The sequence below is a fragment of the Columba livia genome, chromosome 1 (genome assembly GCF_036013475.1).
Source record: "Columba livia isolate bColLiv1 breed racing homer chromosome 1, bColLiv1.pat.W.v2, whole genome shotgun sequence".
NCBI classification, from domain to species: Eukaryota; Metazoa; Chordata; class Aves; order Columbiformes; family Columbidae; genus Columba; species Columba livia.
Genome location: NC_088602.1, coordinates 78,961,651 through 78,983,674, shown reverse-complemented (window position 1 = coordinate 78,983,674; position 22,024 = coordinate 78,961,651). Strand labels below are relative to the sequence as shown.

The 22,024-nt window shown below is 39.6% G+C and overlaps 1 protein-coding gene across 21 annotated transcripts in view; it reads right to left on the bottom strand.

Moving 5' to 3' along the window:
- The window catches only part of NRIP1 (nuclear receptor interacting protein 1), a 147,197-nt gene that overhangs the window by 13,639 nt on the left and 111,534 nt on the right, over nt 1-22,024 (bottom strand). For 14 of the 21 annotated variants that reach the window (XM_065063904.1, XM_065063912.1, XM_065063887.1 and 11 more), the window contains one exon: nt 10,749-10,797. The exons of 4 other annotated variants lie outside the window; for them this stretch is intronic. The gene's annotated coding sequence lies outside the window, so the exon portion shown is untranslated. Of the gene's footprint in view, nt 1-10,748; nt 10,798-19,369; nt 20,676-20,753; nt 21,059-22,024 lie in introns of those variants that run through there. 3 more of the 21 variants (XM_065063928.1, XM_065063978.1, XM_065063995.1) reach the window with 3 other exon arrangements.

Here is a 22,024-nt window from a genome sequence, read left to right as displayed (position 1 = left end):
TACAACTGCCTGATGTGAAATGCTGCAGAGCACAAAGAAACTAAGGTCTCCAGAAAAATTCCTAGATACACTGGAAATTGTAGAGGAATCTTGCAGTGAACAGAAGATGAATGTGGAAAATGAGACTAGCTGTATCAGAATTATTTTGTTGTTTAGCTCAATTTGTTCTTTGATTTTAGCAGCCAGGCAGCATGTATTCAGAGTGGTGGTATAAGCACTTCAGTTGACTCTTTTTGCTAAGGTTGTAAGCACTGAAACAGGCCTCATTCAACAACCCACAGTACAAAATCCACAGAGCTGTAGAAATGTGCAGGTACTTACACAGCACTTAAATACTTGATTCTCTTAAAGCACATGCTTAAGTGCTCTGCTCAATCCTTGCTTTATGTCAGAAATGTATTGAGATGAATGGAGCAGCTGAGACCTCTTCAGAGTTTTGAATGGGGCCTTCAAGAAATTTTGACAGTTCCCTTTGCAAGTGTAACTTAGAAAAAGAATAAAAAAAGAAGAAAAACAAACAAACAAGCACAAACTAAAAACAAAAGAGATCAGATTGTGGAGTAAAATTCAGCAATAACCAAGTGAATTCCTCAATGGTTGCATTCAAAATAACTTGAGAATCAACAAGCTTTTTTTTACAATAAATTTATAAAAAAAAATTAAAACAAGCTCCTCTCTTACAATCATAAGATATCACTTTGAGAAAGTAAAAAATAGGCTTCTTCCCAGGAGCTTGGCATGTTATTCACTCCTTCGTTCAGCTTACCGACTGACTCCAAAAGACATTTTAAACATGGAAAGGATAGCCTGTCACTTTTGAGTGGCTCGGTCAGAGAGGGCACATGAGGAATCATGTTGCAGCAGGAGCAGGAGCCCCCACTGCTGCCAGGATTTCAGGAGGGGACCCTGCCAGGGAGCCGGCATCCCCCATCCCAGGCAGGGGTGATCCCGCCGGGCTGGCGCGGTCCCCCCGACTCGGGCAGCACATGGCAGCATCGCTCACCCGATAAAATACCCGCTTTGGATAGCGGCGGGGTTTGCAACAGCCATGGGCTTCATGGCTAAATCCTGTGCTAGCACACGGAATGGAAAAGCCCTTTCCCTGTTGTTTCATCAGGCGAAACACAGTCCTGACCTCACCTCCTGGAGCAAAGTTTTAGACAACAGTAAGGGACGTTGTTGTGTTATTGTTACGGGTGGGAAGGGGACGGGTGGAAGGGAACAAACTCAAACCAGCCCAACCAAACCGTCCGATGATTTTCACAGCTTAAACGGTAGGATTTTGGCAAACACGGCAGAAAAGCAACTCCATAACAATGCAATACCTCAAAGAAATGCAAAATCTACTATTTTGTAAAAGCACAGAAACTCTGAGTAACTGAGAAGTCCTAAGTCACATAAAATGGATGTGAACACAGAAGAACCAGCAGCACAGCAGAAGAAAAGGTTTTTCCTGTGTGAGTAAGATTGGAGAGACCACTGGACTGAAATGGTAGTGAACTAACAACTGACCAGGGAAAAAAAAAAAAACAACACCACCACAGCAAAACCCAACAATACAAAACAAGCAAACCCAGCAAACCACAACACACACAAAAAACCACTAAATCAAACTGTACTGGCTGTAGAGACTACATAGACTTACTTGGGCTTTTAAGAGATTGCTAAAATACAAATGCTAATCACTGTCGTTTCCAACTGCAGCCCCAGAGGCACATAAGGAAGGGGAGGCTGTTCCTACATGTTCTCTCTGGGGTGTGGAAAGGGGGATTCAGACACCTCATCCCAGCGTCCCTCTGATCCTCAGATTTCGCACGGGATTCTCCGCAGTCCAGGAACCTGTGACTCACCCAGACCATGCAACGCTGTCTCACAGCAACGAGGAGCTTTGGGATGATACATAATATATATCAAGGGGGAATATAATATTTCCACTGTCTGCTTAAATGAGGTGTGGAAATGTCAGAGAGATTTTCATATTTATCCAGAGGGCCTCTCGGGGAAGTGGCAAGGCCAAGGCAGGCCGCACACAGCTGCACCCATGCCAGGAGAGCTGTAGGAGTCAGAACGCCTCAAACTCCGTGGCAAAACACTTTTCACGTGAAAAGAAACCAAAAGCCTGAGTGATGCTGGCTATACAGCAGCTTTTACCCAATCTTGGGGAAGCACGTTGCAAAGCTCTGACGCGTGGGTCTCCCCCAAGAGGGGAGATGACGAGCATGAACGACAGCAACTCGACAATGAGTTGCTTGGGGAAAAAGGCACATCAGGAGCCGCTCAGGTGCCACAGTGAACCCAGCCCGATGGGATGGGACCTGGGCGAAGGTTGTCCTGCCCCAGCAAACTGGGCATTTCAACACAGCACTGGTCTGCCACGACTTTGTCCAATGCTGGCACTCGAACCGCGCCAGTGACTTCTTCCAGAAGGCAGCACGCAGCTCGCACAAAGCTGACACGGCTGCTTCAGTTACATGCGATTTATGTTTTTGAAGCTTACTTCAGTAACCTGCCAGTAACGCAGGGGAAAATTTAAAACCAAAGATAATAAAGAAAAAAATCCCACCCAAACAGCAACAACAGAAGCCCCTCACCCAACAACATCCCAAAAAACAAGCAAATCCCCAAAACAGCTGAAGTAAGTATTTGTGGAGGGGGAGATGGGGGACAGACACAAGTGCCATAAAAGCTGAGTTTGTGAAAGCCTTAGTGGCAGCTCTTAAGGTTTACAAGCACAACCCTCAAGCACTGCACACAACATAATTCAAATCTGGTCCATGTGTCAAAACCTCCTGCTGAGAAATTCTGCTAAATTCTGAGATTAATCACATATGTGTCCACTTTTAATTATTTTGCCACTCTTCAAACAGTAACTAATGTCAGCCTACCTTAAATTAGTATTTCTTAGTCTAACAAGAATTGAGCATCACAGAAATAACTTTTAGATGTGGAAAACCCCATCCTATTCGTATAACTGAAGATTTACACCTGTAATTGAGCGGTTCACAGAAATTTCAGTCAATTCCTTAGCACAGATCCAAACGCATACATTGTTCTTACAGATAGCGCTCAAGGACCATTGCTATTTTGTTCTGTAACAGTACTGTAAAGGGCATCTTCCAGTTCATTTCTTGATGACATCTGCTAACACTCCGACATGAAGTTATAAACACACTCTCTGCCAACTCTTTGCCAGTTGTAGTATAAAGAGGAACAAATATCACCTGTGAAGGAACTGAGTATTTGACATCTAAAGCTGCCCCACAAGTCACTGCTGAGTGACCTTCTGCTACTGAAGATAAAAAGAGAAGAAACTAAATAATAAGGCAAAAAAGTTATACCCCACCCACAATAAGGACAGAAATCCAGAAAAGGCGCACATCATAAACCACAATGAACGTGGGGTAGTGTGTTGATCAAAGCTCAGATGCACGGTGAGCAGAAAAGACTTACAGTTAATTTAATCTTCTTATTAAAGAGATGAAGAGCAAACAGGCACAAAAATATATACCAAGACCTGTTTTCAGGATAGAGGAATGCATCATATACTGCTAGGTACAACCGAATGGACAGAGGATGCTTCTTTCCAATCTTTGTAAACCACTTGCCTATAAATAAGCAATTAAAAGGAAACCAACAACCAGACTGCCTTTCCCTCCAACACCTACCAAAATAAATCACTGATTATGCATTTAACTATGTCAGCTCCACAAGAATGAAATTTGATTAATATACAGTGAAGAAATCGATGTCCTCTTCTGGACAATCATGCTTTTGAGTTATGATCAATGCATGCAGATAATGCATTTCCATACAACTCTGACCTTCTGCTTGTCAGAGGGATCTGAAGATACAGGCATTTATTCACAACACTACAATAAAATAGCGTATTTCTTGGATTTGTTGGAATAACTGTACTTCTTAGGTGATTCGTCATATGTCACTTCGCTATTTTAGCCAAGAATTTGTTTCACAGAGGCCAAACTGCAACAAAAAACTAAAACGTAATGCACAGTTTTTATTGACAGTAGTACTTGTGTTCCACTTGGGACAAAGCATCTCATGGTTAGGTATGGACAAGAGCCACTTCCTAGACTTTTCAACAGAACAGGTTTCAGCTAACTGAACACAAATACACTGTAATTCCATAGCAAGGTGATGTGTAGGATCACAGTCAGAGTGTTCAATTACATAAATCCCATTAAAGACCCCATAAATCCACATTAAAGACCCAGTTGACTTTATTTTTTTTTTTTTTTAAATGAGTGGAAGGACAATACAGTTCCTACTGTAATGGGAGATTTCAGCTCATTGTAGATGAAGTTTCTGAAGGCTACAGACACAGAAAGGGCTCGTATAATTTCAGTTAAGTGGAAAAGGAAAAAAAAAAAATCTACCTTAGCAAGAAGGTTTCTACTAGTTCAGTTACACTAAAAAATAAGGTATTTATTTCTCTCCAAAGCAGCAATAAAACCAAGCAGAATTAAAAGACAGAACGTAAGAACCAACTTTAGTGAAACCTAGGGAGGAGAGGCTAACAACATCCTCCAAAGAATATTACAGAAAGTCATCATCTTACCACTCTGCTAGAATTAATCTGCAAACATTTGTAAGGTAAATCCCTAAGTAAAATACTATAAGTGTTTTTCAGTCATTTAGATGTATATAGAGACAATGTTAGTTAACAATACCCTCAAATGCTAGGAACTGGGCTGCAACTCAACCTTAGTCATGAGTCAAATCAGAAAAATTAAAACACTGACTCTGCTCAAAACTGATTAGAACTGTATTCACTGCCACAAAGCCATGAACAGTGCATTGCTGGCAAGGGGAAGTGTTTAACTATCCCTCAATATAAGGGCATACACTTTGAAGTAATTTCTGAAGTTTTATGTTGATAAAAATGACGAGCACTTCAAGAAGAAAGATAATATACTGTCACGAAGTTGTAGAAAAGAGCTCTTACTAATACATTTTACATCTTGTCTTTCATGAGTGTTGCATGAAGGAAATAATTGCAGAATAGCAAGAAAAAACTATTTATTGCTACTGCTTATTCCACTAATGTCAATAAAGCTGAAACAGTTTCTCATACCCATTTTAAAACTGTATAAAACAAACCAATACAGATGTATGACTGATTTCCGAAGAAAGCGTGTGATTTTCTACATCTAACAACATTACCTCCAACATAAAAGACCTATTAAAAATAAATCTATTACTCCATACTTGCATATAAGTATTAGCTAATTTGGGGAACATCTTTCATAGTGCCTGTCAAACCAACCACCTCACTAAGCCTTTATAAAGCCATATGCCCAAAGTGTCAGTTACACCAAACAGCCTGACTGCCATGTTAGCATATGGCTAAAATTAAGCCTGAGCTCAAGAGCCCCGCTGAATGCAAACGGAGCCCGTGCAGAGCCCAGCTGCCGGCTAGCGAGCTCCATCTCCACCTCAAGAAAAATGGCCACCTCAGTCACCATGAGGGACAACACTAGTAATAGACAAAATAAACTAGTTCAGAAGCTGCAAACTTAATGTATATAACAAGAATTTTTGGCTGATAAGTGCAAAACTGCTGCCAAAATGTGCAGCCTTGTCTTGGTCTACGAATCTGGAGCTGCTTGCTCTTGCCACTTTCCTTACATTGACACAAGCATCCCTGTAGAAAGCTTCTACAAGGCAAGTCGGACTAAGGACCTTATTGCCATCAAAAGAAACCCCAAAGGCACTGCTGACTGGTTGTTTCACAGTACTCCATGTGGGAACGTTGATGTGAGGAAGAACAGCGCAGGGCGTCCTCCCTTCTGGTGCTGAACCGGGCTTAGGCCAAATAAAAAGAGAGAAAAGCATTGCCACCATTGAGATTTTCCAAGAGGAAACCCAAGATCCAGGCAGAACGTCTCTGCTGAATTCAGAAGAGTTCATGGGTAAAATAAAGGTGCCTTTTTAAGAAGTATCTCCTAAACAGAATTTAAAAACAACAAAAAAAAGTTCAATATATTCTTTTCATGTCCTCTGAAATCTGAAGAGACAAGTGAAAAGAAAATAATTTATTCAAATATTTTAATTTTTATATTTTACTGAGGCATCCTGTGAAGCTGGAGCATATATCCTATTAAACTGAACTTAGTTTGTCCACCCTTAAAATAGATTTGACATACAAACACAAACACAAGGTCAAGGTCACAGATCAGCAAGAAAGATTACAAAGAGGACTGATGTAAGAGCTGGCATTTGATCAAAGCTCCTCGATATTTTTTTTTAGTACACTTACCAGAAATACCACTACATTTTCTTCACATTGGTACATTATATGTTTTAAGTATTCCCCGCCTTTAGGAGCAGCTGCCCTGCGCTTATGTATTTTAACAGTAGATGTTAGGCAGTGCATCAAGTAAACTAAAGGTGAACTCTTATGTTCAATGAAAAGCAAGTGGAAGATACTGCTTTTTGCCATTCTTTTCACTGTATTCGGTTCTGTGCTGATACACATTAAATCACAAAGCCAAAAGGAGAACCCACTCACAAATATAGGACATGACAGCAAGACCACTGCTAGAAAATCAGGACCTCAGTTTATAATTTCATGCAGCCCCAGTTACTTATCTTAATATAGTAATTGTATATTTCGTTGTGTATTTTCAAGCACAACACTCGCTCACCTATCCTAATGATCTGTGTGCACAGCATGTATTTCTCAGTTTAAAAAAAAGTACTCTTAACACAAAGTCTGTGCAAAACACAATCAAACTAACCTCTTTTGTAATCAGGACAACATTTACCTCCTAGAAAGCTTCTTCAATGCTGAACGCTGAGTCAGTGAGCAGATTAAACACAGTAGCAACAGTTGAAAGTCTCATTAAAACTCAGCTGCTGAAAATAGTTAGCAATGAAAGTCATTTACTGATCTATCCATCCATCCACCCACCCACGGAAACATTCTCAAAGCTTTAACATGCTCAAGGGACATTTAGCTTACAGGTCACGTCCACCAGACGTACCTTCTGACACTTAAACATGAGGAAGAAAAGGTGTCTTGGGTGACATAATATTGTGTGCCATTCAAAGGTGTGCCCCTGCCACGAAGTTTGGATGCTCCTTAATAATAAGTGGTAATTTAAAGAGCATTGTGGCTTGTGCTCTTAGTTCTGAACCCCTACTTTCAACACCAGCACAGCTCCAATGTTAGTCTAGACATGACTGGGAGCAGTTTATATTTAGGCAGAGAGCTATGTCTATAAATAGGAGCGTTCGTGTTGGGATAAAGCTTTTATTGGAATCCATTTGGGGTGACCTGCATAACCCACTCGTATGTGGGCATCTCAAACATTGCCAGCAAAACTTTCATGCTACCACACACCCTCCTGCATCTTATTTTGGCTGTGTTTCAGTGTTTGTTTACTGATTTTACTCTGTTTGATTTTTGTATAGGTATTACTTTTGCAGCACTCTACCTGCATGACTGGGTTGGCTCAGTTACTAATGAAGAGGCTTTAAATGAAAAAGACAAAAAAAAAAAAACAAACAAAACCCTCAAGTTTAAAAAGATGTCTCCTGTTTGAAAACATCCTTCACAGGAAATAGACTGTCACCTTTTTAAGCTATAGTATTGCCTGAGCTCCTAGAGCCAGATACAAATCACTCCTGAAGGTTGGGATGCCCAACAGTATAGGTGGTTTTAGCCCTGATAGTGATTCATCAGATCTTAAAACAGTCACTGGTTTAAGATCACATTGAGTTAAGTCGTAGACCTTGGGGCAATACAATTCTGCTCTTCCTTCATGCCTCCTTTTCTAAACCCTTTCAGCAAAATGGGAGAAAAGCAGAGGCTTGTGAGGTTTTATTCAAGTGGAATTTCTATCTTTCCTACCTTGTAAAAGGCTAAGAAAGCTTTTCACTGCACTGAAGTGTTAGGGAGGAAAAAAAGCCCACAACAACACAACAAAAAACAACAATAAAAAACACAACAACAACAAAACCACAAAAAAACAAAACACCAACATAAAAGGAAAAAAAAAATAATCAGGCAATGATTATGATTCAAGACTTAAAAAACCACAGAGGTTCATTCAACATCTGCAAACAAATCAGCAACTTACTCTGCGAAAAGGCGTATAAAAGACATTTCACAATCAAAAACACTCTAGGAAACACATTAGTTTATTAGCAGTATAGTTCCCCAACACTTTAAACTCTAAAGAAAGTATATTTACAATCACATAGATTATTTAAGTTCACTGACTAATGCATGGAAAGTTTAAAAACATGAAAAAGCTTTTACTTTAATTGAGCTATATTAGAGTGAAAAACTGTAGATTCAGTATCATGTTAGGTCTTCTGTCATGCTTACATTATTAAAACAACAACAACCACCCACCATAACTTTCTAACTTTCTTTAATCATCGTAACCAAACCTTTAATAAAACAAATCAGTGGTAGGGTTTTTTTTGTTGTTGTTGTTGGTTTGGTTTGGTTGTTTTGTTTTTTCCATTAAACACAGGTTCATATTCTTTACACACATAACCTGCAGGAACAGTGAGGGTTCTCCTACTTCTGAATTTCAGCTCAAAACACCTGCTTTCCAGGTGGCAGGAATGCGGTAAGGTGCTGTCAGCGGGGGTTTTGGTCCCTCTCCTACTGTGACACCATGGAGAAAATGTCTGAAACCCAATCCTATTCCATTCTTTTTTGGGGGAGCTCCAACAGGCAGAGCCAAATCTTTCTGCACAGAGAGTCTAACGCAAACCATTTCAAGTGTGCTGTCTTTTAAGAGGGGGTAATGACTGCAATAAATGGTTAGAAATATAGCAACAAAAATGAATGTGACAGCCAGCACAAAGAAAAGAGCACTTCTGATCAATTCTGTAGTCAAGTAGTCCACAACAATGGATTATGTTGAAGCACTGGATGGCTGCCAATGCGCAGGTCTGGAAAGATACTAATGTATATACTTAAAAAAAATAATAATAACCTGTGTTATGTTTACATGTGTGAAATGTCAAATCAAGAAGTGTTTAAAAATGTTAAACTATCATTTTGATAAATAGTTTAATAGGAATCCTTTGGTTTTTCTTTTTACTTATTTAATTTTACCAACATACATAGATCCAGAGATTTTAACAGGGCAACAAAATAATGGTAAGATTATGCACACACACAGACTTTTGCATGAGAAAGGCATCTAACTGATGCAACACAGATCAAGGTTGCAGAATTATGCTCATGATAAATGGACATCCACCATACTGAAAATCAGTAATACACCACCAGTTTAAGTGTCATGACTATTAGAAGCAAACTGGTTCACAGTCAAAATGTGAGTATTCTCCCTTATATAATTAGCTGTAATTCAAGATGCAGTGTAGGATTCCCTTCTCCAAACAAGATGTGCAAGATCAGTTATTCCAGCTTTCCCATTCCTCAAGTTATCCAACAGGCACCAGCCACAGCAGGTGATCTGTTTCCCCACATGCTGGAAGTCTGATACCAATTCATCATTAACAAAATTGGCTGGTGGTAACAATGAAAGGCAGTGGGAGGTAGGTGGTGAATTTCCCTCTGTAAATCTTGCCTTAGCTTTGGGGGTAAAAGTAACCCCACAGAAATATTTCAAAGTTGTAATTACAGTTTTAATCCATTTACTTAATGTCTACTGACAAAGTATGGAGAGAGGGGCAAATTGTCATAAAACAAAAGACCTAAAGCTCATGAATCTAGCAAATAAACATGTGAACCTCCACTAAAGTTGCTTAAATTACGCATCACGTAAAGTCATTAGTTAATACTTATTACCCATAACCACAACTCTATCGATTCAGCTGATCAAGCTAGGTACTATTTCCAGCTTAAGCTACCACAGTAGAGATCCAAGCATGGCTGACAGGTCATAACCTGTGTCCTTTGTGTTATATAAAGCCATCTTTCCTTGATGTATCTGAAGGAGTAATTTTCCAGCTCAATATACCATCAATAAGCAACTCCAGCATTTTCTGAATCAATATATAGTAAGGCACTGTCAATGACCTGCAGATAAGTTTCACCGACTGCCTGTATTCTTACTAAACTTTTTTGTTTCTTCTCTTTCTTACGGTCTTTATAAGAATCCTGTTGTAAAGCTAAAGAAGGTTTTCATTCAACCCCTGTTGCTAAATTTCATCATTGAACTATACCAAAAGAACTTCACTGAACACTACATTAGTGTGGTTTCACTCAAGAACAGTTCTGGCTCATAGGTACCTGCACAATCTTACAGAACCATGAGATGAAATTACCTTATTAATACAGAAGTGAATCATACTGGACAAGGAGGTAAAAGCCAAACAGGGCAACAAAGGAAAACCAGAGGAGAAAAACAAACACACACACACACACACCAAACCAAACAAAATCCCTCACACCACAAAACCAAAACCCACTCTTCTCAAGGAGACTTTTTGCTCTGGACGCACACTATTTAAAATCCATTTGTTGAGAAAAGGACAGAAGTTCTGGTGGGCAGCTGATCACATCTCCAGTTTCCCAGGAAACTTTTAGCAGATTGTTAGCTTGGCACCCTAGTTAACAGTTTCAGGAGAAAGGGATCAAAGACTATCTGGGGATATGAAATAAAACACCCTCAATTCTCACAGTTCCTAAGAGGGTTAAGGACCAAAGCTGGTGTGAATTAGTTACTGCTCCACACCTGGGGTGATGAAAAAAATAACAGGTTAATAACCTTCCTAAATTCAGGGGCAGAAACTCATACCTTTCAAGTGTCAGTGCTGGATCTTTGTGAATCTGCTTTTCACTCCACCCTGTCAAAAATAAATACATTATCATCAGGATGGAGAAACTTACAGTGGAAAACAACTTTATTGCTACTGTAACAGGAAAGTAATTCTGTTAATTCAGTATTAGCTCATGAAAGGGAGTCTCTGTCTTCTTAACAAGGTACCAACAGACTAAAATAGCTTTCCCTGAAGTTACCCATTTTGTCAAAAAAAGCTGTCAACAGATTATCTTTATTCTGATACTCCCACTATCCATTTACCCATAATGACTTAAAAAACAAACAAAACAAAGCAACAAACCCACCCCCCCCCATATTTTAAAGAAACACACACACAAAACAAACCACCACAACACACCCTTGGCACTGCATTCTTCTTTTCTAAAACCTTACTCATCTTCTCTATTATCCTTAAGTCACTCTTGTTTAGTCTTTTCTCAGCTCCCTACATCTACAACCCTCACTTCTGTAACATTACCTGCGACCCTTCCACAATACACAAAATCTAGATGTTATTGTAATCCTTCCCCTCGAGGTACTTTGACCATGTTACCTCTTTACTTCAATTTTTCAACTCTTTTTCTCTTGCTCTAGATTAAGTTTAAAATTTCCCCATCCAAGTTCTACAGACACTAATAACCCTTCCATTTCTACCCGCATAGCCTAACCACTTATTGTGTCCTCCTTCCTTACTCTTTTGTTTCCACAAACACTCAATTTTACTGTAATCCTCCGGCACCTCTCACACAGGAAATTCCATTATGCTTCTGCACTGCTCCCCAGGCAGAGATCACCTGCACTCTGGAGGCTATTTCTTCCTCTCTTCAAGCAGTAAATCACCACAGCAAAAATTAATCCAAATCCACCAAAATACCTCCTGCAAAACCACAAGCCAAAACACAAATGATGGATGTTGCTTGCCCTTCCTCACCATACTGTTTGTTCCCTTTCCTTCATCATAGTCTATATGAAGTTTAAAACAAATGCTTATCCACCTCTGAGCGACATACATAATACGAGTTCTGATGGACAATTAAATGAAGCCCTAGAGCAACACTGGCCTCTAGAATAAGTATGTTTTCCCTTCCTCTTAGAGAAGGAAAAAGTTACATTTATTGCATGGTTGTACTGCAAAAAACACATTGCTGTAATAATATAGTTTTAGCCTGACACCTTTATTTTACTATATATGATTGGAGGGGAAGCAAAGAGTGATACACACTGAAAGATCAACACAAAGATTAATGATGTGGAGAAAAGGGTACATAAGGGCTAAAAACAGAATGTAAAAGGGCTGAAATACAGCAATGGGCTCCTCCTTTCTTGAGCTGCTGCTACTGAAAAAAAAGAAATCTACTGAAAGCTGTTTCTCTTCCCTGGCTGGTACAATGATGATATCCATACCCTGTTGCGATCTGTCTCCAATTCAGGTGGCACAGATGGAAGAAAGGCCAGAGAAAGAAAGGAAATACTGCACCTAGGAAAACTTATTTTCAGAACAACAACACTTGTTTATTTATTTTTAATCATGACAGTAAACAGTGCCAAAGACAACATGAACAAGGAAACTTTTGAGGACGAAGGTAAAGGCAGAGAAAGTACCTGTCCCAGGGACCGGTTAAACATAAACCCAGACCTCTTTCAATGAAACGAAGGAAGCTTTCTGTGTCTCAGATGCCTTTATGAAATAACCCTCTGAGCCCAAACAGCAGACTGAATCCTCCAATTTCTCCACTTTTTTTGAACAGTTTTCTCCTACTACTCCTCAAATCAGAGGCATTTGATTTACTGGATCCACCTCCAATTTCAGGTCTACTGCAAATAAAACTTAACCCTTCCTTCCAAAGTCCCTCTGGCATCTCTTTACTAAACCACGTAACTGGGAACTTGCTTACAGCACTTCTGAAGGTGAACAGTTTGGCTTACCAAGAACAAGCCACTGGGATGCAAATTCCACTTGCCTCCTTTATATTCTGCCAGGTTTATGAGAGCAAGTCTGTCTGTGCATGACATTGCTGGGAAACACCACAGGCATAATTACTATTGTAAAACATTTTATATTCTTGTAAATTCAGACTACAACCCCAAAGTGCTTACAAACTAAGGCAAGATAGAGAGATAACTAAGTAGAAAGGAAGGGCTGTAGGGAAATAGTAGGTTTCAGGAAGAAAAACATCAATGGCAAGAGAAGTCAGTCAGTCAGGGTGTCCAAGCTGCCTGGGATGACACTGTCTCAGAAGTGAGAAGTCCCGAAGAGTAAGAAAAAGAAGAGCAGAAATAAGATGATGTAGAATATGGTATATTGTAAAAGGATACAAGCAACCTGCTTCATTAAAACATGAAGCCAGAGGTGAAGTTCTAGGCAGTGTGGTTCTTAAAACACCAGCTATATTTCTCCACCATTGTAGGAGGTATTTCCGCTGAACAGCAATGAACATCATGTTACAATGCACATGGATGAGTATTCAAAATCTTCAGGGGTTTATATAATTTTTTTCTGTCATCTTGACCAGTGTAGCAAGAGGGAGGAATGGAAGATCTAAACCATCTTGACTCTCTTATAATTTGTTGTTGATAAAGGGGCAGGAGGAAAAAAAAAAAAAAAAAAAAAGACACATATAAAAAAAAACCCCACAAAGAAGAAGTCAGTAAGTTACTCCCTATCTGTCACCATTCAGACCAAAAGCTCTACTTATATCAGAGGGTGCAGGGTAAGATTCCAAAATGAAAATTAATACACTAAACTATTCCTGTAATGCACTTCTACATATGAAAACCGAAGTGTACACTAAATGCAAATTATTTTTGTCAGCTGCCTGATAAGACATAAATGACTCTAAAGAACATGGAATAACAAGTCTCCTTTTTGTTAATACATCTAAACATAACCTACTACCAAAAAGCACCTTTCTCGAGTTTTCCATGAATTCTTGTATTCCCCTTTAACTGCTTTAAAGCAAATTGATATTTTCCAAGAGCAGGCATGATCCATGTTCCTCAGAGATATCAATCACAACAAATGTAATAGTATGAAAGTTTCCTAATGCATATACAAAAAACCCCAGACTATTTAACTGGGATATCTAAGCAAAGTCTTTGCCAATCTAAGTACTGCCACTAAAGCCCCTCTTGTTGAACATTTCTTTGTTTGATTTGCAAATTTGATTACGAGTTTAATTTCTGCATACTAAAGCCCATCCAGCCATTTTTAATTTCAAATTGGTTTGTGCTCCATCGTGACTAGCAGAATGCTACAAAAACCTTTGACATAGCGACCTCATAAATCGTGGAGAACAGAATTAATACTCTTAGGAGCAGGGAACTGTTGATAAGAGACTTTTTTTCCTCCGCTGACTGTACTCTGTCAGCTGTAACTCTGCGCAAGAGTCCACACTTGCAAATTACACAAAACATGCATCTGAACTACCCTTCCATGAAATTATTTTCTCTGTTAAAGTGATAGCCACAGGTAGAAGAACTGAGAAAAAGTCTGAGGTTGACTGAGTATCCTTTTTTTTTTTTTTCCCTTTGATGTAACATACAACCATAATTTTAAAACTCCAAATTTAAAAAACCCTTGATGTTTTCTACCACCAAGCTGCAGGCAGCAGGCAACACTCCTAAATAGAGAAGAGATTTTCATAGACTCTCCACCCACAACATGAATATGGAAAAGAAAATCCCAAACTATTTCAGACTGGAGTGAACTACAGAATTCAGTTCCATATTACTTATATCAAAGTGTGAGGTCACAAGTAAGTGGCATTTCAGTTACCAAAGACCTATTTCAGTCTGACATGTACATATCTGATGTTAGATGGCTGCTGCTCTTTACAGACTGATCATAGTAATTTCGCTCCTCCGTTTTTCACCAGGACTTCTCATTACGTGCACTGTGTGGGTCTAAACCACGTTGGAGGCTACTGGGCACTGTCAAAATTGCAAGAAAGATGTTATTCCCCCTTTGAACAAAACAGAACACTTTACAAACATCAATGAATGTATCACAGAAGTCCTTTGGAGTACTCTCCACTTTACACATGAGGAACAGCAAGCACAGGGGGAAGATGAAGCAACCTGCCCAGAGTCACATGAAGTTCATATCCATAGCAAAGGAAGAAAGATTTTCTAAATCTGAGTTTGGCCCTTTAATTACAAGATATTCTGTCCCCATATTTTTTGTGTGTGCGTTTTTCTTCCTTTTGCTACTGGTGAAACAAAACAAAAATTGACTACACTAAATCTGAGGAAACAATAGGGATTACTGAAGGAATACGACTTGAACACCACAGTAAATGCCTTTATTCTCCAAAATAAGAAAAATTATCAGCAGTGTCAGCACCCTTACAGACAGATGTGTGTCAGACAAGCAGTCAATTCAAGTTTTCCACTACACCTGCTGAAACTACATTCACCCCAAGAAAACAACTGTCAGTACGGAAAAAATAAATGACGACATTAGGATCAAAAACATAATTCCACCAACTTTTCTCGTTTCTCAGAGATCCAACATGCTGAAACAGTCCTAATAAGCTGGTCAAGCACTATGTAGCGCATTGGAGCTGCAAGGAATGTTGCCCATCAGCAGCAAAGAGTTTTGCAGCAGTGGCTCTTCTGAGCCACTCTCCACTTTCAGTCTCTTTCCCTATCAAGAACAGTAAAGTCCTTTTTATCCCGAAGCAAGGATCTCTCACAGTGAAATATGTATAAATGTGTTTACATGTGTTTAAGCACTTCCTTCCCAAACAGGTCCATTTTAATTTCCTTGCTTTAAAAAGCTGTCAAAACCTGCTTTTTACCAGTCTAATTCAGCTGCAATATATTCACAGCATTGCATTTCTCAGATGGACTAGAAAACAGAGTATGCATTTATCCATACATAGAGTGTATAAACAAAACTCCAGCAGTCCATGCTAGAAGTGGAGCTATGAAGGAAAACTGAAGCTGCAGGAGCAAGTGAGGCAGACAGGCGGCTTTTTGCCATGTGCTGAACTGCTCCGCGGTGTCCAGGCTCTGGAACCCTGAATTACACCGAACCTGACTGAGCATCCTCTGCAAGTCACACCACTAAGTAGAACAAAGCCTGCAGAAATGAGTTTGCCTCCCATTTAAACAAAGCCAGAAAGCATAGGAACAACATTCATCCCTTAATAATCAATACTAACGTTTTCCCGATGAATTCTGACAAACTCCAATTCCAGCTTCATAAGCCAGAAGTTTGCAAATTCACCCAACTCGCTAAAATAACTTGGTTCCTACATTTAATCATTTCTAGAACTTGCAGATACCTGCCACACATACTCTGTGCCAGAGAGAAAATACATCAAGTAGCTGCCATTGACTTTACAAATCATGTAAATCTGTGAGGAGCGGAAGTATCCCAAACCTTCTAACTGCTAATAGTCAGTGCCACCTATGGTTGATGTTGCAGAAGCAAAGATCCAAACAACAACAACAAAAGGTGTTTGGAACTTTTAACAAACCCCAGGTTTTTCATATAGCTTCAGGATAATATATTAGACAAAAAACGATTAATAATCTTGCCTGGTCTAGATCATTTACCACAACAGCAATAGGCAATCGTGCTAGTACCAAAACCAGGTCCCAATTCTATTATTTCACAATGAGAACATCTTAAAAACACACAAAAACATGTAAGTGCAGCTTTCCACTTTCTTAACTTAGCACCCTCACCCCCTCAAGTGAGACTGATCACATTTTTATTAATGGCATTATTTCAATCTGATTCTGCTGTTGTGCATGCTTTGTCCAGCAGCCAGAAAAAAGCTGCCACAGCTTATTTCATCAGGCCTTACAAAATCCTCCTCCATCACTCCAGAGTATCAGCAACACTTTCAATTTTCAGGGAAAGTTAACCAACGCTATAGACAAAATAATTCCCTGCAGAGGTTCCGCAGCAGTCTCAGTTCAGCACACAAGGCCTTTATTTACACAACTGCCTTCAGCACTAGCAGGAATCTGGTAGCTGCAGCACTGGTTGAGTTAAGGCTGCTCCCAGCATCTGCACAAAAAAAAAAAGTGTATTTACTTAGAGAAGTTATGCAACACCTCAGCTTCCTCTTTGCTATGATAAAGCAAGATAACAGAAGGAAAGGGGGTGGAGATGGGGGTGGAGACGGGGAACAGGCATTTCACAATCTCAGTCAGGGCATAGCTACCTTTCAAACACATACCTAAACTGGAATTTGCCTCTAAAATCTGCCCAAGTTGATGAGACTCTCAAGCACCAATTCTTACTTAAATCTTCATTAAATATTTCCAGAGGAAAGGTGGTGTTAAACAGTTAACCAATGCTGGAATCAACTGTGTACCTCCAATGTAAAGTAAAAATACTTTAAAAAGCTGTTAGTTTTATTAGGGTTTGTTTGCCCCTTCCCCCACCAGCCCCCAAGCTTCCAAATATAGCAGTCTACTCCAGCCAGAGTTGTATTCCAATATTCCAAAATTCTCATCAAGATTTTACTGTTACAAGGCATGCTCATTCAGTAAAGTTGGCAGTAAAAGCTTTAATCCTGCAAACATCCTCCTACTTAACAGGACAACCAGGAAAATCACATGCTGCCCAAGCTGATATATTTTATGGCACAAGGAAAATTGAGAAATCAAAACTACACACTCAGTCCTCTTTTAATTATGATCTAAAGAGTCTACCTCATATCTCTATTGATACACTAATAATTGACAAAACAAAACCAAACCACCACAACTCCCAGAACCGGCTCTACTCAATAGAGGAATTATAAGAAGTCTCGAAGCAGTCACAGCAATCTTGACTGGCAAAATGTTTTCAAGGACTTGGATTTAATCACACGTCATTTTCTTTTCCTCTAATCATTTAAAGTCATAGGTTGAATTATTTATGAACGAAAGTTAATTGCATTGAAATGCAGTATTGCCCTGTATTTATCTAATACTCTTCAGAACAACCACCTGACACTAACTGGTTAAAATCTAAAAAAAGTCAATACAGAATTTAAGATAAGATTTAACCATTTCTGTAGTATTACTGCAATTAACTCCAAAATCTTGTTGATTATTAGTGAAGTCTCTTGATCTTGCAATGTGCTGTGTACATTGTGCAACTGTTCTTACCGACTTTTATTATCAGTACAACATGTGTTCATATTAAAAAAAAAAACAACAACAAACCACACACAGGGGAAGAATAGCTCACTCAGAAAATATCTGCTTTGAATAAATAAGTTTTGACTAATTAGTTGTAACTATAGTTGTCATAATTTGAGTACAGTCACATCACAGAGCCTTCCTACCTGGGGTTCTTAGAAATTTTCTTAGCTGTCAAAGGATCTCAAAGATCAACAACTTGCATGCATAAGGCCGTACTCACACTCTTTGCAAGGTGTAAAATGTAAGCTCAAGGGTACACTCATATAAATATACTGCACGTCTATAAAGTGTTAATCTTAAGTCAGCAAGGCCAAATGACAGAAGTAACTACTATAGAGCATGACTGCTCTTCAGCACACAGCATTTTCCAAGTCTCTCATTTCTTTAAAGCAACTCATTTACTTGTCACCTGCCAGGACAAAGAGTACAGAGAGGATTTCGTAAATACCTCTGTGGCTTGTGCATGGTGATAACACACCAGGAAAGATGGATTTTCATTTTCTCATCAAGTTACTAGATTAGGTTTACATGCAGATTTAAATGCCCAGGACGAGTCTGCCACCTGTCCTAAACCTAATTAGTTGGGAATGTCTGCATGACAAGAGCAGATACTTCAGATGTTTTGGAGTGACCACAAGCAAACATCCACATAATCACCAACACAACTTCAGTGATGCCAAGAACGAAGTAATAAGCACAGCTCTCTCTGAAACAGCCCGAATTTTATTAATGGAGTGCTTCATACCTCCCGTCAAACACACAACTGACATCAGCTGAGCATCTATAAAACCAGAGCATCAACTGTGTAAAGTCTGCAACTGAGTTAAGGAAATAAAGAGCATTAGCTTTCTCATTTAAAAAATGCACACATATTTACACATTACTGTGGGGGGAGGGACAGATGAAGGCTCAAATTCTGTAAGACTTTTCCTCAGCTTTGTTCTTGTTCTGTTTATCACAGCAGCACACCTAAGATTTTCATATTTTTATACCTCCCCTCACATACCACCCCCACACACCGTGCACTAGATTAAAAACTGGAAAAAAAACCCGCATTTTCATTCAAAGAGACAGACACATGCATGTATATTTCACATTTAAAAGCTACACTAAAAGCCCCTTAAAAGGTTAACTACAATTATATCTGTGTAGGTCTGTAGCAACTACTAAAACATATATGTGAGTAACTGAATATAATACATAGAATTCAGTTATTCATCTCCTTACATTGCCATTGGCACATACAATAAATTTGTCTCATTAGCAGGGGCTACTCAGCTCGTTGTAGTAAACAAAGCTGCCGATATGAAAGCCTCACATACTTTTCATTCATTCACATATTTTTTTTCTTTACTTAGGACTTCTAGCATGTGCCATAGAAGAGCCGAATGTTAAGCATTCCTGGAGTGTCACAATATGTAATACAATAAAACAGATTACAACCATACCTTTCTTTCACAGCAGTGGTGCCAAGCACAGGTACACTGTAGCAATCAATTTGTTCTGCAGACAGTAAGGCTTTCATAGAATACTAATGCAAAATCTCTTTTCTTCCTCCTTCGACTTGGCTCCCCAATGCCCGGGTCCCAACCAATACAAGGAAGAGGGCGGAATGTCTTCTGCTGAGATAACCACAACTACTAATCAAGTATACGTGTACAAGGGCACAGGATTAAACCTCCACCAGGCTTGACTCGGGCACAGAGAGCAGCTGAACACATGCACAGCAAGGTCAGAATTAAACACGCGCACGCACACACACACGCGTCTACTTGGGTGAACTAATTTATCACACTTTACCACTGACGGCTTTTTACCTCGGGGGAGTAAAATTACATCCTGGTGAACTGACGGGGTTCAGCCACAACAGCTTCCAACAACAAATCAGATCTCACAAAAATGGGAACCGTGCTCAGAGGTGAACGCTCCTCTCCCAGCTTAACAGGCTGTTGCAGAAACTCGGTGCACACTGCCCGTGTCTGTACGTGCACGTATGTGTGTGTGTGCATGTGTGTGCCTGCATGCGTTTGCACACGCGTGTGTGTGACACACACCATTAAGCATTCGCTACAACACAGCGACAGCTTTAAAGTTCAAAAACAGGCAATAACTCCCTTCGAGAGAGTTTTCTTTCTGATTGTATTTATCTTTACCACTTAACATAATCAATCTATCAAGTCTAATTACTCCAGAAGAAAGCATTTTATTATTGTCTAACAAAGCAAATGTCAAACAAGCTGTTCATTTACCTTGAAGTTTATTAGCATAGAAATGCAATATGAAGATGCTCTCAAAATATTGTCACTTGTATTCACAACATTTTCAAAAACCCACTTAGCAGGTTTTTATTGCCCAGCATAGCTGGATACTGTGTTAGTTCTTAAAATAGGAAAGGCATTATCTTAACTGTATTGCCCTTGAACTAATAAGACTTTCTTTAAATGTCCAATTTATATTTAACTTTTCTTTTTGATTCTTTTTGTTCAAACGCTTCTCCCACAGTCCTGTCAGCTGTACATATGCAGATACACATGTTTTCATAAAGGCTTATGCATGTGCATTTCAAGTAGGAGTGAAAAGTGAAATGCTGAAATTTAAAAGCAGGGATTTTCCCCCCCCCTCCCTCTTTAAGTTCTGGCCCGTCATGCATCCTTCCTGGCATTCTCCTTACAGTACATACAGATGCACATTTTAACAAAAATATCCAGATGAACCCCATAAACAATCATCGGCAGAGTTTTAAGAACACTGCTTTTTCATGTGATCTGTATTAAGACAACACTGTACAAATACTTCCCAAAAGAACCCCAAAAATAACATTTGGCACTTTACCTGGAATAAATTAGCAAAATGTTTTCGAAATATCAGTGGCTTCGCAGAGACACCAGGAAAAAGCAGCATTAATCAATACTGATGAGTTTGTCCTTGACATACTGACCGTGTCATCGGACTATTGTCATGTGATATCATGTCATTTCCCCACCTGGCTCATGACCTTGTCCTTTAAATGACCCAAAGCTTCCCTCAAGTAGCAGGAGGCCCCTCCCCGCTGTCTCAGCAAGGTCGAACGGGTCAGCGTGTCCTCATCTATAATCCACCACCATTTGTCAGCAGGGAGGCTGGAGGAGGCAGGCTTGCTACAAGGGGAGAATGCCCAATTAGGCAGCTGTCACACAAAGCATAGGCTGCAAAATTATCCCCTGTCAAAAGAAAGAGCAGCTGCGGGTGCCAATTACAGCAACCTTTCAACCCTTTAGGTACTGGAAACTACACAGAAGTAAATGAAGTACAATTAGCGATAACAAATCGATGAATTAGGACAGTAAATTAGAAATTACTAGCAGGTGAGCTTAGGTCTCCCATAATATTAAGGGCACGGCACACCCCAGGCAAGGGCAGGAATGTACAGATTTCACAGAGCACATCAGTTTCGTCCTATCCATCTTTCTTGTGTGGAGCGTGTTTTCCTCCATTGTTTTCTTCCTACAAGCCCTGGCCAAGCCAGACAGCACAGGGAAAGGAGAAAAAGCAACTCGAAGACGAAAGAACTTGTAGCACCTGATCTTCCCTCTTTATCTTGGCAAATGCACTTTCATCCTTTCTTACAAGGAGGTCCTCAGAGCCAGCGCGATCTCTCTCTAGTAAGCATACTCCATTTCACCCCAACATTCGACATTTGTTGTGCTCCATGTTCCAGCTGAACAAGATTTGCCTCAGGAAGAAAAAAAGAGAAAAATATACCCCCTCGCCCCCCCAAAAAAAACCCCAAACACACACAAACACAAAATCACCACCAAAAACCAAAACAAGTTACAAACTCTCAGTAAATTTCATGTCATTGACACTTTAAACACTTAAATCTGAGTTAAGTGCTAGACTTCAGAGTATAGGGGGAAGACTTATCCCTCCACATTTCAGTTCTCAGATGCATCATGCAGTGGCATCTCTGAGCATACAAACAGCCCCAACTTTGCCAGCAAAGTTTCTCTTCAACTCTTTTTTTTTTCCTTTTGTTCCCTCGGTGAAAAATTTCCACATATATTCCCCCCCATACACACAATTTTCTTAGGCAGCCAAGACAGAAAGTGACTGGTACCAAAAGG